Source organism: Thermobia domestica, chromosome 8, assembly GCF_964235325.1.
Source record: "Thermobia domestica chromosome 8, izTheDome1.hap1.1, whole genome shotgun sequence".
Classification (NCBI taxonomy): Eukaryota; Metazoa; Arthropoda; class Insecta; order Zygentoma; family Lepismatidae; genus Thermobia; species Thermobia domestica.
The window spans coordinates 38,367,059-38,389,912 of NC_137461.1; the positions used below are offsets into that span (position 1 = coordinate 38,367,059).

General features: G+C 33.4%; 2 long non-coding RNA genes across 2 annotated transcripts; both read left to right on the forward strand.

The window, feature by feature from the left end:
* The first annotated feature begins 548 nt into the window (after positions 1 to 548).
* Positions 549 to 5,421, forward strand: LOC145691662 (uncharacterized). Its single transcript, XR_014132473.1, has 3 exons — positions 549 to 656; positions 4,456 to 4,612; positions 5,236 to 5,421. It is a non-coding gene; the product is annotated as an uncharacterized LOC145691662 (long non-coding RNA).
* Positions 5,422 to 16,862: 11,441 nt separating this feature from the next.
* On the forward strand, positions 16,863 to 19,854 carry LOC145691663 (uncharacterized). Its single transcript, XR_014132474.1, has 3 exons — positions 16,863 to 16,909; positions 18,457 to 18,589; positions 19,583 to 19,854. It is a non-coding gene; the product is annotated as an uncharacterized LOC145691663 (long non-coding RNA).
* The last annotated feature ends 3,000 nt before the right edge of the window (positions 19,855 to 22,854 follow it).

Below are 22,854 nucleotides of genomic sequence, written 5' to 3' on the forward strand. Positions count from 1 at the left end.
TTTCAGTATGTATTTATATTTCTGCAGATAAAAAAATAATCGTGACCCAAAAGCTAAATTTCGTGACTTTTTCTTGACTTTCATGCCCGTTTTATATTTCCTGACTTTCATGACCGATAGACACCCTGTAAAAGCAAAAAAGCCGGTTTTCTTAACCATTTTGCTCTGATGCATGTCGACAGACAGAGAATTTCTATAAGATTTCAAGTACTCGCAGAAGACTCTGGTAATTTACATTGTACTTGATGTTAATGTAATGTATTTCACGGTATCTTATTCCTAATCGTTCGTATAAACAGTATAGAACATTCTTTAATTCATTACTTATCACAATTTACAAGGACGATTTCCGCATGTTAAGAGTGTGAAAGATTTCAGTTATTTAACCAGAAACAAAAAATAATAATTACAGAAATGAAAAACTGCAATCAGTATGCTTGAACAAATTTGCTTTGAAAACTTATGCATCACTGCCCATGCTCACATTAATTATCGCTTTTATAAAACAACATTTTTTATTAAATGTCTTTGTTCATATGGATAGCAAGGACAGTTTGAACCATATATATAAATGAAAGAAAGATGAATTCGACAACAATTAGCAACTGTACCTGGAGTAAATAACAGGAATACACTCCCTCAAAATGATCGGGAAGGTGAGTAGAAAATTATTATCTAAACAATTTACCGTATTACCTATTCAAAAGTAACAACTTTAACTTTTCAGTGTATTTTCAACAACAAATATTTGCTCTTACAATTTCAATTAAAACAAAATGATTTTGTTTTTTGTCTTAATTGTGTGAAACCAGCTAAAAACGAAAACACTACTTCTACGTTTTCACAAATCTTTGTGTTAGTACTATCATAAAGCAAGAAAACTTCTCACACAGTCAGAAATAAGCGGTAGCACCAATTACGTCGTCTGTTAGTGCTCACTCACCAAAGGGCAAAACAGGCCAGCCAGGGTACAGTACCGTGAGCACTGTAATAAAGCCTCGTACCTTATCTATCTATCTATCTATCTATCTATCTATCTATCTATCTATCTATCTATCTATCTATCTATCTATCTATCTATCTATTTATCTATCTATATATATATATATATATATATATATATATATATATATATATATATATATATATATATATATATATACTGTAGGCACGTACCCAGGATTTCGTGAAGGGGGGGGCGTGACATGAAATACTGTGGTCATCATACCAGGGGCTCGATCATACTAAACTATTTTACTGAAATACATATTGGTTCGTTTAGCCAGGATTTCGTAACGGGGACGGGGGTGACATGAAATTCTGAAGGCCCAGGAGCTCGATTAATCTAAACTACTTTACTATCAACATATATTGGTTTGTTAGGACAATAAAATGAGGATATGTTGGTACCGGTAAGTATTTCAATAACAAACTATGAAGAAATCTCGAGTAAAATAATAATAAAAAAAATTGAAAAAGATTATATAATATTTACGTCCTTTTTCTATTTATTCAAATATAACAATTTTGCGAGCTCAACTATTATAAAAAGTACATATTCACTATTATAAAAAGTACATACTCAATCATATCTTGTAAAATATTTTAGAATATCTGCGTTCCTTTTTCTGTTGAATCAAATGTTAACAGAACTTTCTTTCCACATAAATTTTTGTTTTTATTATTCCGTCAACTACTGTCTGTTCCAAATGACAGGTTAAAGGGGCAGTAGACAATTGTTTTTGAACTAATATGCTTGATACTGCAAGGATGCGATGACGAAAATTTATGATAAAAAATGTCCACGCTCTTACAGAACGGCACTATGCTTTCCGAAGCTTCCTGACTAGAAATTCTGAAAAATCGCTAATTTTTCTAGAAATTTCAAATTCCCTCACTCTTCCAGGATATCTCGCTCACTTCGCTACCATGTATTGCAAATAATACAAATTTCCTCGTAAAAAGAGTAATTAAAAGCTTCTTGTAGTTTATTTTTAACTTTGATTCTTCTTTTTCTCATTTCATTTTGTTTCATCCTTCCTTAATTTGTTCATTTCTGGTCTCGATGGGGGGTCCTACCCCCCCTTCCCCTTTGGCTACGTGCCTGTATGGAGCACGTGCTTAACACTGGAGTAAGACATCTCCAAAGTTATGGAAGACATACGGTTAATGTACTTAGGCCTCTCTCTCTCGGTAGTACGTCCTGCCCAATGCATCGGGCTGGCTGTCCTGTCTTTGATAAATGTGCGGCTGGTCTTTGGATATCTAGATATGTCGTCAGACTTACAGTTTTCATAAGTTTACTTTACATTTCCTACCACACGCCTCCAGTCAATGGCGTATCAATCAGAAGCACTCGGGAAGCTTAGGTCATAAAGATAATACGACATAATCCCGAGGTTGAAATTAAAGAATAGTAGTTGTAAATTAAAATCACTTTTGAGTCTACTTATGATTTCAGCTATAATTTCTTGGGGAAGAGCGGAGTAACAGAGAAGTTTGATAGTATCTAATTTTATAAACAGAAAAAAAAAATAGCTTTAATTATTTGACGTATTTTGCATGTCTCAGGGAAGCAAACATACTTTTTCAGTGTCTTTACTGTTTGTATAAAATCAAATCGCTGAAGTGATTAAAATCATAATTGCAAGTCTCATTCAAAATGGTGAATAATGCTAACTACTAAAATATTTACAGAGAACTAAAGTTTAATTCAAATTTTATAACTTGCAAAGCTATATATTGTTGCAAAATCTGACAGATGCAACTTAAAAATTCTTAGTGCAAAAGTATCAGAATAGTTGAAATCTTTAAACAAAACAACGGAACAAAATAACTGTTTCAATCGTAGACTGCACAGAAGACATCTTTACTCCTCCTAGTTCAACAAACTTTACAGGTCGTGTTCGAGAAACCGAAGATTTTTTGTAGTAATCACTAGCAGAATTTAAAGCACTTCAAAATAACATGACATATGTAATTTTTGTAGTCTATCATTAATTGTATTTGAAACAGAAAAGTAAATATAATTTGCATATAATTATGGCATGTACAAAAAATACTTGAAAAATAAGTCTTACCAGCTTGGCTGGGGATGTTAATGTCTCATAAGGCCTACATAGTTTTACTGGATCTGAAACATTATTTAATTGGAAGATGTAGTTGAGGATGAAGCAATGCTAGCTGAGCTCTTGAAAAAAATATCTTTGTTGACCTTTTGCAGTTTTGATAAATTCATTAGATTTTCCTGTCTTCAACTTTTCAACAAATTCTGTGCACGACAGGTCGATATGAAAGCGAATTATAAGCTCTGCTTTAACACGTTGACCACCACTATATATTTTGAGCTTTCTCATCTGTGCGCCACGGGCAACAATTCGCCACTAATACTTTGCTTTAACCCCATAAATGTATAGTTTTCTTTGTGTATGGTTTTGCATACACGCTGTGTGGATATTAAATTTTGACTTCTACGTCATATGTATGTAATAGCATACACACCTATCGAGCGAACGTAAAAAAGTGCAATATATATTTGTATGTATGGAAAACCATACACGAGGAGCTGCATGAAGGAGCCGTGTGTATGGAAATCCATACACAAAGAAGCAGCCAGCGAACCATGTTCATTGACAAACGATTCCTTTCGTCTCTCCAAAATAATCTGAATAGACCACACAATAGCACTAGTAAGAAGAATAATTACATTTAACGTCCAGTTTTAAAGTCCTACCTTACACCGGACAACGAGGTCAAAAACAGAACTGTCCGGTAAAATATCGGTCTGTTCGCAACCTTAGATATAAGGCTCCTTAATTAAATAATTATGGAGGTTAGGAAAAACCTCCAAAATATTGACCAGATGAAAATAGCAAAAATATCAAAAGGAAAATACACAAATCTTTAGATCCTGCTCAATTCAGACAACATTTATAAGTAGTATGTGTTAAGTGCTAGGAATAATCAAACAACAATTGAAAATGAAATGAAATGAAATGTTGTGCTTTAATGTCTCACGGTTAGGCCCAATAAGCCAAGGGGGAGGGGGCAGATGGTTAAGGCAAGTCAATGATGATTGAAGAATTTGTGGAAATATTGTTGGAGGAAACGGAGGAAATTCACGGATACGATATTGTCCATCACAAACTCACTTGCCCAGAGAATGAACAGGGGATTCCAAGCATCAGAGGCAAAACAAGTTAACACAATCCTTAACGTAAGCAAAACAATTTTTAGATTAAAAGACTATTGAATTGAACTTTTTCACGTATATGATAACTTGCATAAAGTACAGGATATGTTTTACCTAAAAATACACTTCTAAATTGCACAAATTTTTCTTTAATATTCCTTCAGTATTAACAAATATTCTTGATCGCACATCAACAGGAATACTTCTAGAATATAAAGCACTTATAGCATTTTATTATTTAATTATTTATTTGTTCTTTCCAGTCTCTTCTTGTGTTTGTGGCAGTGTTTGTTTGCATTGCCGTAGCCTTTCCTGCACCACCACAAGAAATAGCTGCCCCACAAGGAAACCCTCAGCTTTCAAAGAGTGGAGATGATCTCAAAGGAGATAACACGTTCGGATTTGGATATTCGTATTGGGGTATGTTATATTGAACAAAATAGAATTTGTTATCGAGAAGAGCACTTAATTGACATAATTGACCATTCAATTTGATCGTAGTGTGAGTGAGTAAGATGAATAAAAAAGATTTTTGCGCACGTAACTTACAGCTTAAAGTGTGATTCGAATAAATTTTATGGTTAGTATTGAACAAAGGAATCGAACCAGGACCACTCTAACGCAAAGTATGGGAATAAACCACTTGACTATGAAAGAGCATAATCTAACATAAAATTTTCTTATCACACATTTCATTTAAGCTGGTGTCCTATGAATTGCTATTAGTTTCATTGTTCAGGTATGGAGTTTCCTTTTCAGTGTACATAAACCTACATTTTACGGTCAAAAAAGAACCACCATACTGCATTCAGTTCTTTCCTACTGGGAACCGAACCTAAGACACTCGCTGGGGCTAGCCACTAGATCAGCGAAGAAAGTTGTACCTTTGTAAAAGTAGGTTCAAAATGCAGGAAAATCAAATTTGGAAGATTAATGAGGTCTACAGGTAATTCTAAAGTTATCAGATAAACGAAAAAAAAAATTATTGAGTCTATATTAAAATTTAGGTTCGGAATTAAAAGTCTCATTTGTTCTTTTTTCAGGGTTCCCTTGGTTCTGGGGCTAAGTATGCAGAAGCAGCACCCGACAAGGACGATATGAAGAGACCGGCTCTTCCGTAGGGGAGAGCGCAGTTAAATAGTTTATTTTAAATAATATAGTGACACTTTTTTGAGTTTAGTAGTCTGTAAATAAACCTATGTATATATTTCCTTTAAACAACTAAAATAAATGCATCTTTTAAAATAAAAGGTACTGTCTTATTCCTATTCAAATATTGATAAAGTGATATTAATATAATAATTACCATAGCTTAGTTAAGTAAGAGCGAGTTTCCATTTTTTTGGCGTTTTTTACTTTTTTTTACATATATTTACTAAGTAAAGATGTATCTACATCTAACAGCGGTAAGCAAGCTAGTTTCACAGTTGTTACAGTTGTAAAAATGCAATTGTCCAGTAAGAAGTGCACACTTTGATTTCATTCCTTGCTCCTCTTGAAAAACTAGATTTTGTGACATACCGCCTTTAGTGAACTAAAGTATGGTCATGTAAGCTGTCAAATTTCAAAGTCACGATAATGTATTTTTTTGCTTAAAAAGTGTAAAGGGTCAATTCCATTTGAAGGGTGCACATTTCAATCGTCTTTGTCATTAATAGTTTGCTTTCTCACTAGAAATAATATTTAGACGTGTGGCTACAACAATATGGCACGAGTGAAGCATCGTTCTCAAGGACGTATTCTGGAAAGAATATAGCGGACCGTGTTTTTTTTTTTCGTTTTCATTGTGGACTGGCTGATGCGAATGCGTACGAAATGAAATTGCATGTCACTTACTGAATGGAAATATATATATATAAAAAAACAAGAATTTTAGAAATGATCAAAATTTGCGATCTTGGCCAAGAATTTTAGGAATGGTCAGAAAATGTATCAAAATATTGCGATCTTGGCTAATGATTAGTTTTAGGATCAGGGGCTACAAAAATTTTGACCGGCCCCTAAATCAAGTTTTCGTATTTTTTTACGGAATAAGCACATCATACTGAGTTAAGTGATAGTTTGGGTTTGCTACACTACATGTAATTCTCCAGATATAAAGCGTAGAAGAAAATTTTTGATTGAAATATATTGGAGTTTTTTGATCAGGGACAACAAAATTTTTGAACGGCCCCTAAATTGATTGTTCGTATATTTTACGCAATAATCACATCATTTGAGTTCAGTGATAGTTTGGGTTTGGCTACACTATATGTAGTTCCCCAGAGTTTAACAGCCTTGTTTCCTGCAGACACTGCTTGGGCGAAAAGTCATTTCTCTGCGTTAAAGCAAACTTTCTGGAAGTTCTGTCGGAAGATGCAAAAGCAATATGAAGCGGTATGGGAATATTTTCTTCTATAATACGCTTTGCGTCACTACAAGGAATCCTACTCAATAGCAAAGAACCCTTCCGACCGTAGCAGAATTATTTCACAGCTGACACAGTAGGGTTTCGTCGACTCAGAAGAAGAACCTACAATATAGCCTTCTTTAACTCAGTTCACACAATAACAAAATATTGACCGTTTATATCCCACCGATTAGGTAACGTTGCTGTCTCCTGTGAATGAGTCAGAAACATCAAACCCGTATGGAAATGAAAGGGAACTGCTATTGGGGAGAGCACATGTCATGGTCTGCTTTTACTATATTCTTTGTAAACTAAATATTGAAACAGTGTCTAGAAAAAGCTTTGAAGATCGAAAGTATTGCAAGTAAATATAATGTGGCCAAGCAAACACAAAAAACTGGGAAATTTCAAGTTTACCAATAAAAATGTCACTTAAGGAGCTTCGTGGGATTCGGCCATATAACGACTCACCGAGGGTAGTCGTCAACCTGGTTCGATCGATGATATATAAATCTCGAGTGGTAGTAATAGTTTGCATGTAAAAATATCTTTAATAATTATACATATTATTATTCTCACCTTTTCTATAAGAATTATAAAGTCGATGAACGGCACTAAAATGGTTTATTAGTTGATACACTTTATAATATATTTTCATTCAAACTGTCATGCACACAGACATGATGATTAGGTATCCATAAAACAACTACATAGCAACTCACTACATAACACTATCTATATCTCTTACAGATATTAAAAACATTCTTCTTTTGTTATTTTTACATTAACATTATATTAGGTATAGTGCCTGTGTATGAGCACTTTCTGCCTAAGGTGCAGGTAATTATTAAACTATCCAAAGTATTTCGTTATATAAAATGTCGCCCGACAATTGGACTGAATATAAAAGTCATAAGCGAGCTTGGCTTTTATCTTCAAGAACCACTGGTCCGTTTACAATAATGGTCTTACATTACATATGTCCATCACATATTGATCGCCCCTCGCATGTATCTTGATTACATATCATAGATATAGATACATTTATAACAAATCTTTCACATCATTAATACTTATTTTTCATTACATTAATTATATTTATTTCATTATCATTCATTACATTATTATTATATTTTATTATTAAAATGTCGTCGCCCATTTATTTAATCTTTGAAGGGTGCGAAGTCAAAATCGTAAGAAACAAACATGAGTTACCATTATCCAGGGCGCATTATACAATAATTATATTAGGTGATATTTTAAAATAAACATTGGATTAATAAGGCATCAAAATATAGAAGAATCTCATTCAAGATAGTCGTTGAATAATTAACTTAATAGAATGAATCTTACACTTAACATAATCTTTGGCAGTTAAGTTTTCAACACAAGTCAATCTAATATAAATAATCTTTGTTTTTAATCAATTATGAATCGAATTATAATTCCCCATATTGTCTGTATAGCGAAGTTATAAGAATTGTTTTCATTATTGATATTAACACATAAACTTAAAAATAAAAGTTTACAAGAATCTATAACTGATATGAGTTTAACCTAATTTCATTAACGGTAATCAGCTTACATTCGTACTTGCATATGATTCTAATAAAGTACATTGTACTGCACAATCATGATTAGGTTTCACAACATGTTGTACATGTATTTCATCGTGATTCTGATTTTGATACGAAGTGCCATCTCTTGACCTCCAATTACGTCTATCCATGTAGCTTGTTGTATTCCTGTAATTTCGCCCTATATTCTGATTGTTTTTATGTCTATTTCTGTTGTGTGATCTGACATCAGGATTACCATGATTAATTAGGTTAGGCTGATTCCCTACATAACTTGGCCTATTTTGCTCGTTTTGATTGCTAGAATTTACTCGGCTTAGGTTGTGTTCCGTATCGTTCACACTTCTAATATTTAGATTCCGAACAGGTACAAAATGATCTGAATTATTTTTACTTTTACCTACTCCTGCTTGTTGATTCATAGCATGGTATTGGGTTTCATAGCATTGGACAAGCATTAATAAATGGTTGAAACTCATACACTGTGTAGAAAACAAGATCTGTTGTAACTTAAATGGGAGCAAATTTCAAATCGATGCTATTATTCTGGATTCCGATTGCAAGGGATTTACAACTTTTAATTCGTTGTATGTATTTACAACAAACTCTACAACAGACTTGTGCAGACGAGGATTGAAATGTTGATTTCTAATGGTGGCATCTCGATTTGCAAGCAAAAAGTCATTTTCATAATTCGCGATCAATGCCGCTTTGATTCCTCATACGTATTGATGTGATCGCGTACTGCTTTAAACCATAAAGAACATGGTGGGAGTAATACATGAGGGATTAATTTCATATATTGTGATCTATCTATACTCATTATATTGCATTCGTCCTGAAATTTCTCCAGGAAAGAAGTAGCGTTTTCATTACATTTACCACTGAATTTACTCATAGCCCGTATTTCACTCATCTTAACACTTAACTTTACCTTTCTTTTATCATTCCGTGTACTTATTGGGTGACAATTCCTATCCATGACGTGATATATCGTTGCACCATCCCTTTTTCGCCCATCTGTACTCTTCGGATGAATTTCTTCCACAATAATATCCTCATCAGACACAGGTGAAGGCGAAGTCATCTCTGGTGAGTGGGGAAACTCCAAGCGCTCACTACCCATATTATTGTGGTATGTGTTGTCCTTAACCTGTAGCGTTCTAACTTCTTCCTGTAGAGTAGCTATCAATTGCGTATTTGCACGTATGTTGTTAGAATTATTGATGACCTGAATCGTTTGCTGTTGAACAGAAGATTCTATTACTTCTAAATCCTTTTTTACATCACTGATTTCTTGGATTTGGTGGTTGTGCTTATCTTGACAATCCTCAGATATTTTTCTTAACTTTTCCTCGAACTGCGAGGAGATGTGATTCATCGCCTGGACGATTGACTGTTTTGTTTCATCTGACTTCTGTTCCATTCGTTTACTCAATTCCTCGTATTTCTTGTTGGATTCTTCTGACTTCTGTTCTATCTTCTGTTCTATCGTCTGCTTCAATTCGACCAAATTTTGTTTCATGGCTTCAAACTCATCCTTTCTACATTGTTCTTGCCGCTGTAAGGTTAGCAAGATTCGTTCTTCGAATGTCATTCCTGGTGCTACACTATGTTCACCGTTATCACCCTCATTGGATTCATTTTCTATTGCCTCACCGTTCATTTTTCATATAATTAATCTACCACTTCTCAGTCTGGTGAAATTTGTATTCATTAACTTTATTACAAAAGTAAATTCACTCTTACTTTGCTTCGGGATGTGAATTTACAGCAAGATCCCGGGTGAGGTAAACCAAAATTTTTATAACGACTCACCGAGGGTAGTCGTCAACCTGGTTCGATCGATGATATATAAATCTCGAGTGGTAGTAATAGTTTGCATGTAAAAATATCTTTAATAATTATACATATTATTATTCTCACCTTTTCTATAAGAATTATAAAGTCGATGAACGGTACTAAAATGGTTTATTAGTTGATACACTTTATAATATATTTTCATTCAAACTGTCATGCACACAGACATGATGATTAGGTATCCATAAAACAACTACATAGCAACTCACTACATAACACTATCTATATCTCTTACAGATATTAAAAACATTCTTCTTTTGTTATTGTTACATTAACTTTATATTAGGTATAGTGCCTGTGTATGAGCACTTTCTGCCTAAGGTGCAGGTAATTATTAAACTATCCAAAGTATTTCGTTATAGCCACTATCAGCCCAGAAGAATGTACCACCCCCAACGTGATTTGGTACAGAGATTAAATCTCACGTAGTACGGTACACACTACGTCTTTCGTCGTCGTAATGGTCTGCAGTGTGTACAGTCACGAACATTAATAAATGGAGGCTGAAGCCATTATTTCTTATGGTTCCAACCTTCATTTATTTATGTTCGTGACTGTACATAATGGCTGGTCTTACAATCTCCATCAGCATGACCGCTCAATGGAAGACAAATTGTCTGAACACATTTGTGGCTGTCAGCACCAACGAAGTTCAAATTAATATAAACGAACTCAAAAGTAAACTTTCTATTTTGTACGTAATTCAAATTATTTTGTTTCCCCATTGAAAAATCTAAGTTCAGTAGGTATATTTGATTCAGTACTGTAGACTAACCAATATCAATAAAGTTAAACCCCGAAAATCAGCCGTGCAAAGATAAGCCTCCAGCACTTGATCGAGATTATTGTTCTCGAAATAGATTTTTCGAGGAACCGAAAGGCGATTATTGTACAAGTTAAAATAGAAAAAAATTCAGTTTACAAAACCAGTATTCGGCTTCAATTTTCAAAATCGAATATTAGTTTTCAAAACTAAGATTTGATTTTTTGTTTTCTTTCAACACTGTGTAAATATTATTTTAAAGTGAATATGATTAGAAAGAAAATGACATAAAGTAGGAATAATGCGCAAAAGCACAAAAAAAAGAACATTCGCATTTCTGAACGTGTTTAATTTGTACTTCAAAGGAGGCATATTGTAGAAGTGTTCTACAACACACAGACAAATTACGTACTTATCTATTTTATGTGGGTACTTTGCTTGAAAGGCGTCTAGGAGACTCATCTCTAGTTAGTGTACATGAGCCCTGGGTTGAACTCGGCGTTCGTATATTAAAAGACACTATCTGTAGATGCCAAACAGTATCTACATATATGTAGATGTACTTGAACGAAAGACATTGTCAGAATACGAAACAATGTCCAAAATATCTGGTTAAAGCATGGATCGCCTGGTGAACATAATGTTTGAACACATAGAAGAAAAGCACCAAAAGCGACATAGGCCCGTAAAGTGACATACCGCCGTTTCTGGGCTACAACACGCTGCACTCGGGCGGAATCATTATCAGTGGTTTCTGTTCTCACCACTAGGCGGAGCAAGTGCAATTTAAACCAGTTATGAGGGTGGATTAATGTGTGAGGACAATTGTTTTGGTTTTTGTTGTGCTAAAATTTCTGTTGATAATTCTTCACGATCAGAAAATGAGAATTATTTAGAGATAGGTGATTTACTCATTACATACTTTTATTCTTTAAGTTATTAAGTTAGCAAATCACCGAGGTTATTTTGTCAACTTATAGTCTTTGGTGGTGAAACGTGTACAAACATGTAAAAGTAGGGTGTTCTATAAACCGGCATAACCTTTCACTTACGTATCTCCAGTTCCAAGGAAACGGAGAAAGATCGCAACCAGAGGCCGTAAAGCTACTCAAGTGGCAATAGTAACCTCGTCACCGTGAAAAAGAAGTATTACATACGATGGAAAAGAAGGTGCAGAGAGAAACTAAACGGAACGCAGGTAGACAAGAAGGCTCAAAAGGAAATGCAAGTAGAGCTAAGTCCCAATCTACGTCCAAGTCAAGGAAAACGCTACGGAATGAATAAGCAGACTCATAGTAGGATGGAGGTTTAGTTTCTAGTGTAAATGAGAGTAATGATGCATTCTGTATTTTTTGGCTAAAGACTTTTCGGAGGACACCAGAGGAGAAAACTGGGTTCAGTATGTATCCTGTGAGGACTGGGCACACACAGAATGTGTCGGTGTGGAAGAAGACATTTACATCTGCGATTATTGTCATTGATTTAGACTCATGTGTAATTCCATAGCAATATTTCATCTTAATGTTTACTTAAATTACAAAATTAGAACTGTGAAGTGTGCCTAATACTATGATAAGATTATTTCTATCAGCACTTATTTTTACTTTTAGAAAGCAAAGTATGGTGCAGATCTAATAGTATCTTAGAAGAAAACCTACTATTGTGCGTATCAGAACTTGGACAAGGATATCAAAATACAGTTTTAAAAAGTTGTCTTCTTTCCGTTTTGCAACATAATAATTTTCTAAAGATATGTGGGTTTTGCTGACAGGTTTTTAAAAATATATGATTTCGAAGGCAATTGAACAAATCGCCATAATCGTGGCAATATATGGCAATTTTTAAAACTAGTTACACAATTTTATTTAGTAGTGTTGCTGGTTTAAAGAAATGTGCAGTATTTACTTCATAATTCCGGTCCTTCAGTTCAGCTTTACGAGCCAAAAACAAAATGATATGTCGGTTTTGGTGCTTTTTCCCTATATATTTACTAATACTATCAGTAAGCAATGGGAATTACTTGTAGTTAGACACTTTTTTCATCTTCCGTGCGATGTTGTCACACTGTCATATTTGTACTGAAATCTATATCGGTAACAAGAACCCAGAGGCTAAAATTCATATGATCTATTCGCATCCTTTTTACCTCTAGTATAACCCTACATTGAGCATGGCTCCAAGTTTTAGAACATCCGATGTAGATCGACCTAGGTATACGATAGAAATCTGTGACTTTACCTGAATATAATACTAACTCAATGATGTACCAATTGAACCACCCCCGCTCAATATAAAATTATTCTGTATCGTATTTTTTATTATTTAGGAAAGTAGATAATACTTTGCTCCAACACTTTACAAATTATAAATAACACAGTAACCAAAAAATTAATAAATCAAATACCAAATATAAAATTTTAACAATATTTTATTAAACGAAACAATGGTGGTGAATATGTACTATGACGTTAGCATAACACATATACACCTTTGCTTACGGACTGAGCTAACAATAACACGACGAGCTTAGAAATTATATGATTATTAATATATATTTCAGCAAAAAGTTTTGATAAATTTATAATTCTGAAATTCTCAATTAACCAAAATAAGAAAATGATAAAATCTCTATCGAAAATACTGTAATGCAAGAAAAATGTAAGTATTAAAACATTCTAGCTTCACAGAATTTACTTTCTTCACAAAATATTTCCTCCAAATATATCAAGCCAGACAAGTGAATTTTAATAGAAGCCAAATATAAGTTAAAGGCACAACTTCATAATGATATTTCCTTTTCATTTAACAATAAACAAATTTATCGACAAAGGTAATTAACTCAGAATCAATTCAAATTAAACTTTAGATAAATTTCAAACTTTATGCTAGATGAGAGAATTTAATAATTTCACGTCTTATTTAGTGCAATCCGCAAAAGTATCGAGTAATTTTCAAACAATATATCAAAATATATATATATATATATACTAAAGGAAAGGAAGAGACAAGAAAAAATATTGGACCAAAATACGAGATGTCATATTTTACACGGAAAAAGCTAAAAGTTCCACGATAGTTCAAAAATTTTTGCTTTCACTAAATTGTATTGAAGTATGAATTCTGCGTAAATTGGAATAATACGACCAAGTTGATTTCAAAATCACAACCCATACAAAAAATAAATCTAAACGAAACCACATCAACCATATACTAAAATTGGTTTCACTCACCTCAATAACTTTCTCAGTCGGGTTCTCTTTGTCCAGACTTCGGTTTCGTGGAGCAATACTAAACTCACATTTCAGTTTTATACAAAATTAATCCTTAATTATTTTAATAACTTGGAAAGTGGAAAAAAAAAACTGGGAACTCCAGTATTCAACCAATAACTCTATAGTCAAGCAGGGTTCCAATCCTGCATTATGTATTTCACCACTTCCTTCACACAAAAAGAATTCACTAAACTTTAATCCGTTTACTAAATCTGAAAATGCCAATTCTCTGAAGAATTAATAGCGATTCAAACTTAATTAAATACACTAAAATATCGATAATTATATAAAAAAAAAAAGTGTCCACTGGAAGTCCCGTCGACCATGAAAAATCATTTACAAAATTTAAACAAAAAAAAAAGCAAAAATATCGTAATTCTCGCCATAAAATAATATTCTTTATTAGAATCAACAAGAATAAACGAGCACTATACTCAGACATTAAATAATATATAATGTTTCAATAAACTAAGCTGATTTCTGTGTTGCTCCATATGTACCACTTAGACAACACACAAAGCCACTACTACGCAGAGAACGAAAGAACAACATCCATCACTGAGACAGACACCAAACAAGGAACGGCAGACAGAACACCTTCTCGGTTAGGTGGATACACGATAAGCCAGCGAGGTGACGCTGGCTATCGAAAACGATAAGTAGGAAGCGAGAAAACAAATCCCCTTACTTCGCGAAGTTATGACGATTAATCTCGTCTAGCACAAGTTTAGTTTAAAACCACGCAAAATTGATTCGTACAAACATCAATCTTTAACTCTTTCTTTTCAGACTATTAGACTATTACAAATTTTTCTTTCTTCTCAGAAAAAAATTAAAAAATAATATAACAACATGGATGAGAAGTAGTTGAAAAATGGTTGAAATAAGGTTGAATATTTAACAAACTTACAATAGTCGTTAATTTAAATTACAGAAAGATGTTTCTAAAGTTTTCTTATATATATATATTCTTGGCCGAATCCAGAGTTTTCCACTCCAACTGGAAGTCCAGGAAAAGTTGGATCGGTACAACCTTTTATAAATAAAGACGTAATCTCTTATGCAAGACTCTGCATTGTTGATCATGGCATTTCCAAATTTGTGGCCGCCGCACGCACGGATCTTTTTCGGACTTCTTGCAAACGCCTGTCGTACCTTGTTCACCTTGACATCTGAAACAGATAGGCGACCAGCACTCTGTTAATGCAGAACACAACTTGTTTCCATAAATGACACATGCCAAGAACGAATAATTGGTCGGGACAGTGGTTCTCTTCCATACTGTGTCCGAAATTCTCGTTTCATTTGGACTTCGTTTCTATGAACAAGGATACACAAACAGCTTCTTCCTGTGTCATCCATATTGTTCGTCAAATCTGTGTCACCTGGCAAATTTGAAAGAGAAAACTTCATATGTTATCGTTATGTGGAAGAGACAGTCCTACCACCGAGGGAAGTGGGAAGAAATCGACGTAAAAATAATCCATAAAAAGACTAAGTTGGTTTTGAATCCATAGTTTTTGGAGACACTGAGGTCAAGTTTCATAGCTGTTGTGATTTTAAGTTCAATTTGAGCCTCATGTTCTTGGAGGATGTGGAGAAACGAAATATAAATTGCCAAAATGATTGAGATTAGCGTCGAATCCATAGTTTGCGAGGGCGTAAACTGATTCGTGATAGTGCCGATGATACTTAAGCAAACGTTTTGCAGAAAATGCTCATGTCAGGTCTCATTGTCTCATAGATGTTTGTACTACTCTGTTCTTTACATTTTAGCAAAGGATTTTTCTTGAAGTATTGCCCTTTTTCTTCTAATTTTCTTGGACTAGGAGGTTCCAAACTGAAGAAACATTACTAAACTAGTTTTTATTCATTACAGTATCATCTACGCATCAAGAACAAAGCTTCGAATAAAATTTACTTACTTTTCCTCATAAATTCTGAATATGGAATAAAAATTGAGGGGCTTGATTTGAGTTTTCGAAGTAGCCCTCCATCTCATTCCCGAGAGTGGGAGTGGGTTAATTTTATCAGAGGTGAAGTTCCTCGCCACAATATATATATATATATATATATATATATATATATATATATATTTGTTTCAAACATTTTTTTCCTTCTATGCTCATTTTCCCAGAATGTTGTAGTCTCAAGTTAAAAGCTTCTCCCTATTTCTGTTCAGACATAATTCAGTTTGTATCTTTGATGCGATTGATTCTTTGAGAAAAGTGTAAGAACCATTTTATAACTACAAGTTTCCTCATAACAATTTTCTTCGAAAAAAATGATAATTTTCGAGATAATTGCAAAAACATTGGAATTCCTCACCCTTCACATTAGAAAAAAAAAAAATACTCGCTGCTCAAATCATGGGCACTTTTCACGATTCGTTGAGGAGGTCAAAACAAAGATCTTGTATTTTTCGAAGTATTGCTTTCTTTCTTGTCTAATACTTCTGGACTAATTGAAGTGGGTGATGAGTAAGGCAATGGAAAAACTGAGTTGAAAACAAAGCCTTTACTAGCTTCTGAAATGCTTAGTATTATTAGCATAATTAATTTCAAACCAGCTTCTACAATAACTGTCATTACGTGATAAAAGGAGAAAACAATTAAAATAAATTGTTGTTAATGCATAAACAATGAGCTATAATTCGTATTTATTCGAACGTAACTAATAAGTTCTTACTTAGTTAAAGTTAACAGATAAATTAATATATGAATCATAAGCAGTATATCAAGTGTGAACCTTTCAAGGATAAATTACTGTATAAATATGGCTGATCTTGAAATTTAAATCATAAATTGTGTCTTCTCTAAGAAGGAAACAATTCTAGAAACAAACATGTTCGCAAAGGTAAGATTGTTTTTCTTAATACATCTAATATTCTGAAATCAGATTTATTCACATATATGCATGAAAATATATCAAAGTTGAGTTGACCAATTTCTAAACACCTCTTGTCAGCTTACAAAACATTCAAAAAATCATTTTTTTTTAAAACAAACTTAACTCCTACACTTGGAAATAAGCTACATAAGTTTCAGAAAATGTAAAATAAAATACCTGAATACATTAAACAGGATACATTATCTGAAATTAAGTATTAACAAATAGTAAAAAATAAAAAATTAAAAAGAAAAGATTCCAAAAAATGGAAAAGAGACCTTTCGGAATTGGATTTATTAGATAATAGGTCTAATATTACATTATCCAAGTACAACCTGCGTTTGATCAATATACTTGAAAAAATAAGCCACGTAATGTAATTATCTGCTACGTAATCAATTCAAGTGCTTTATTTGTAAAAAAACTAAAATAATACAAATGTGTTTTTAGTCAGAGATAATCTTACTTTTCGTGAAAATGAAGAATTAATTACAAAAAAAAAATATTTCCAATCGGAGAATATATTGCTTATAAAAATTTCATAATTAAAGTTATATCTAAAATGACTGTGGGTATGGAGAAGGATGTAGAAATTGACTAAGTCTAACCGTAATAGCAAATTAACTAGAAAACAGAAATAATAGTAATTAAGAAGATTATTTTATTGAAGATAATGAAAGAAAAAAGTTCATTCTTTAGTTCATTATGTTAATTGGTCCCTTATTATGTGAAGAGTGATGAGAAACATTGTTCAACAAAGTGCAACACAATCTAAGAATGAGGTATTACGTACTTTAGCTGAAGACCATATTGCATGGAAAACACTTAATTAGCTACAGGATGCCGTCCCAGGCTTGAAAAGTTCTTATTTTGTTGATAACGAGGTAAATATTCCAGTAAACCTGATTTTCTTTTTTAATTTATAAAGTGAGGTATTACACAGATCCAAAAGTTATCGTCTTCATCTTGATCATGCGTCGCCAAATTCAAAATGTATAAACTCACAGCGTATAAATTCTAGAAACTGACTAACATTTTCTATAATTTACACGAAGTATTTAATAAATAATTTCATCCAACCAAATTCAATTTACTTGTATTACGGAGACTAACTTACGTTCTCTTTATGTTCTTTTGTAACGTAACACTTAAAAACACACACACACACATTGTTGAGCAACATTTCTCAACACGACTAATATTGATTGCAGAGAAAGTGAATCTAAAATTTCAGTAGCTGTTGGCTTTCTGAAAACTACAAAAGCAGATTATGGTATAGAAACAATTTTTGAGTTAAATGTACTTAGGAAGTTCCAGATTAACAACGCTTAATTCGAACGCAGAACGCAATTTCAAAAAATATAATTCTAATTACTTACAATGTTAATAACTAGATATCTGTCATACCTGTGGACAATTTTAATGAGTTATTCATCGCTAAGTTTACTGAATATTTTTGAAGACAACTTGGAATGACAATATCAAATAACACTACTAATTCTTGTTATTTTTAGGTCTTCGTTTTCCTTGCCCTTGTCGTTTGTGTTGCTTTGGCTATTCCCAGGCCCATACCTATACCATATCCTCAGAGAATTCCTTTGCAACAACAGAGAGGAGAAAATATGCAGACAGCTAATATGATGTGGGGTAAGTACTTATTCTAGCTACTCAGTAGTATTTGCTTGTATGTTACTTGATTTGAACATTACTCTACAGGAATTAATAATAGATTTAAAGGTAGGTTTGCTTATATTAAACGTTGTCTGTGTAAAATCATATGTGACACATTACGTTCACTATATTTTGACCATAATAGGCAAAATGTCAGATAAATAATATTATTCTTGGATCGATATTAAAATCGTAAGAGGGATTCCGGATAGTAAAGGCAATCTCAACAACAATTACGTGAAATCTGAACGCTCGGATATTACATTTGAAGTGTTAGGAAGTAATACCAAGTGTTCTCTGGCAGCACGTCCTTGTACCTATGTGTATAGATTGTAGAGGTCGTTTGTTTTTCAATTACATAGTATAGTTTCTTTAACATAACTTGAAAATTATTTTGACCGTTGAGAATACATTTATGATTAGTGCCGTGCCGTGAGAAATCAGCGCCCGGGGCAAGAGTATGAGACAGACCAACCGCGGAGCGCCACCACGGTTGGCGCGAAGTTTAAGAAGGTTTTCAAAAATAAACCCTGCTTTTGTCTTGATTTTGGGCACTTTCTATTACTTTTTTTTCTTTCATTTTATAAATGTGCACATGCATTTCCCTAACATGAGTAATATTGTAGGGCCATTTAGTAAAGAAGGAAGAGGATTTAAGTACATACTAGTATTTTTCCAAGTAATTTTTCTTGTTTTTTCTTCTTTTCTTTTTCCTTCCGAATTCTGTGCTCCTTACTGCGACGCCCGGGACAGTCGCTCCTCTCACCCCCCACGGCACGGTGTTGATTTTCAGGAAACTAGACTAAGTTGCATTTTCTCTTAGTATCTTGGACATCTCATATCAACATTCAAACCTAATTAATTATTAATCTCTAGTACTCATAAAATATTTAATTTTATATTTTTCATTTACTATTATTATAAATGCTTTATGTTAGTAATGGTCTAATCATATCCATTTTCTTGTAGGATTCCCATGGTTCTGGGGTTAACTGACTATACACATATATTATGTTAAATGGCTTTTGAACATTGGATTGCGATCGGAGGACACTAAATATAATCTTCACAGGAGAACAACTTGGATAGACAAGAAATAATTCTAATATTTTATATTGTACAAAATTATTGCACGTAGTTTAACAGTATGTTAAAAACTGAATATAATATTAAAGAGTTTGCAAAAAAATGTTTTTACTTTGAACATTCTGAACATTGAATATATTGTATAAACCTATGTTTTATCAGTTAATGTCCGTGATTAAATAAGTTTTTCTTTACTTTTTAAATATTGAGAGCGTACGCTATTCACAAAAGTTCCAATTTATCGAAGGAATATAAGAACGCCTTCATTAAGTTTAGAAAAGAGAAAGGAAAACAAAATAAAAACAATAAATTTTAAGCATAACGCTATGAGATATTATCGTGAAGGCCAAGTGCAATGGATAGCAAATAAAACTAAATGATGATGGAATGAATAAAGTGGAATTGGAGGGAAAGAAGAAAATAAAAACTGCACTACAAAACCCTTCAAACCCGACAATTTACTAAATGATATTGTGAGAAGAGAAAACATATTTTAAGAGGGCTAAAGAGTTTCTTTTTGCCGAAAATGCTGTACATTTTTAAGGACATTTTATGTGAAAATATATTCTTTATTTCTTTATAGGATCATATAAAAGAGTGGAAATGACATATTCGTAATCTTCCAGGCTTTGTTACTACAGACAGAAATGTGAAGGTTAAACAGATCCTTCCCTTTTCATGTTGACAACAGATAAAAACTGATTTTTTGAAATACCTACTGAAGAGTTCTTAAAGGTGTTTCGAAATACCTATAATAAGCGATAAAGATGGGTTCACACTTTCCGATAAAATTTGAGTATTTCACTTAGTCTGTGAAGGTAGAGAGATAAATCGTGACATATAAACTTCATTAAAAGTTATGGACAATGTGATTCAGCGTTTTCGATCATTCTTTATATACTGTAAGTGGAAAAGATGACATCTCTATAATACTGGAAATTCCCTTTCTTTATTCAGAAGGTACTAAATGTAAGGGTTCGTTTAATCTGATGATGTGAAATTCGATATAAAACCTTAATTAACAGGTTAAGTGCCGCGTGAGGCTACGTTGGTCTCACATACAATATCTCCTTACGACCACGTGGTGCCAGGTTGGTGTCACACAATCTCTTGTTAGATTATGACCTGGAATGACTCGCTGATCTCACGTTTTACATTAAAATCTATTGCAGTGTATAGTAATGTTCCTGGTAGTACGAGAAATAGTTTTGGTCTATGGAATTGTGAGTTGAAAGGTTTTTTGTAGCTACTACTGGAATAGATCATGTCGAAGCGGTATCATGATTATCTTTCTTGTTTTCTTAGTATCTGTAGGTACTTAGATTTCTTTTCACGTGGCTGTATGTCTTCATGACCACCCTTATTTCAACTACTACAATCAATCACTACCCTTATTCATCAGTCACCAGGGGGGCGCGGTGGTTCAGTGGTAGAGCGTTCACCTCCGGTGCTTGGGGTATCTGGTTCGATCCCAGCTCGCGTCGTGTGGACTTTGAGTGGATAAACACCGCGCTCGTGGGTTTTCTTGTTTGTTCTCCCGTTTCCTTCCACTTTCTTCATTCCACCACATCATTCATTTCTCATCATCACCGTCTCCTTTAGCCTAACCGGCATAATCCTGGGACGTAAAAATTAAAGATTTCGTTTTTTTTTTCATCAGTCACCAAGCATCGGAAGTATACACATCACAGAATGATGACTCGTTTTCATCACTATCATCTCTGTCGCATACATTTCCTGTCAGAGTTCACGTATCCGCTTTTGTTCTTCTTCAAAAGGACCCACCATTATGGAAAAAAGTAAAAGAAATAAACGTAGCACAGCAGCTTATTCGCACTATTATATTAAAAACTACATTATCCAAAGATCTAAGTTTTATTCAAATCACTGAAACTGATGCGAGATAATAAAAAATAAGTGGAATAAAATTACAATAAAGCGTGCAGAAGTTTCCGCTATAGTATGCATTCGTATTTTCCCAGGAAAATTTGGACACAACAGGCTAAAAGTTAGCATGGTAACATGGTGACATCTGGCCAACAAGCATATTCCGGACGGTGGTCTATTTGGAGCCGTGTAAGACCAACGTGTCACCAGATGAACGTATGAATATTGCATAATATCGATAATACAGAATTACTTAAAGTGAGAATATTATCACTTAGAAGAACACACATAAACAAAATATGAAGAAAATACATTTTGGGCCTAGGAGAATGTTTTTGTTGCGGTACAGGTGGCAGTTAAGCTGTTAAAATAAGATATCATAATGTTTTAACATATTCGAAGATTTCTCTCGTGAGAATGGAAAACCAGAGTCATTTCTATAATATTTATGTTCATTTTTCTATATTCAAGAAATTAGTAGGAACAATAGTAGGAACAATTGTAACAATTGTATTCAACAATTGTAAGAATTTAGTAGGAATGAAGCTTTAAATATAAATTCTTATTTTTAATTACGGAAATATATGAGTTATCATTTTCGAAACATCTGCTTGTTTCCATACTATGGAGCATTTTGATCACTTAATGATTTAAATTATTATTCAGTGTCTGGGGAGTGGAGTTCGGTAGCGGGATACATGATTCACTGTTTTCAGAAATGAGGACAATTTCTATAATGATGTATTCAAATTTCGAATTGTATATTTAATAGGAGTCTATACCGTACTATAATATAGTATATACTTTCCGTCTAATGATCGACTGCTTATGACAGTCTATCCGTATACCTACTTATCAATATACCTATCTGGGAATGAGCTCTATGTATGTCATATACCGGTATATGGAAGTGAGTTCTTTGCTCTCACTTACTAGTTATTTAACTGGTTCAAAATTCTCTGTAATGTCTCTTTTAAGAAGCGAAACGATGTAAGTCGGAGTATATTGTTTTAAAGCAGTGGTTCCCAATTACTTTAGAGTTGCGGACCTCCTTTTATTTGTAAGGAAAGGTACAGGTCCCGAACAAAAATTATTGTATTTGGGTAGTAATAGTAGTGGAGAGGTATGGAGCAAAGTTTCCAACAATTGCAAACCTTTGTTATAAACCTACAACGTACAGTACATACATGGAGGAAGTTGACAACTTTTTTCACATTCTATAAATTGCAAGATGTAATTAATACGACGGACCTTTAGGGGTCCGCGGA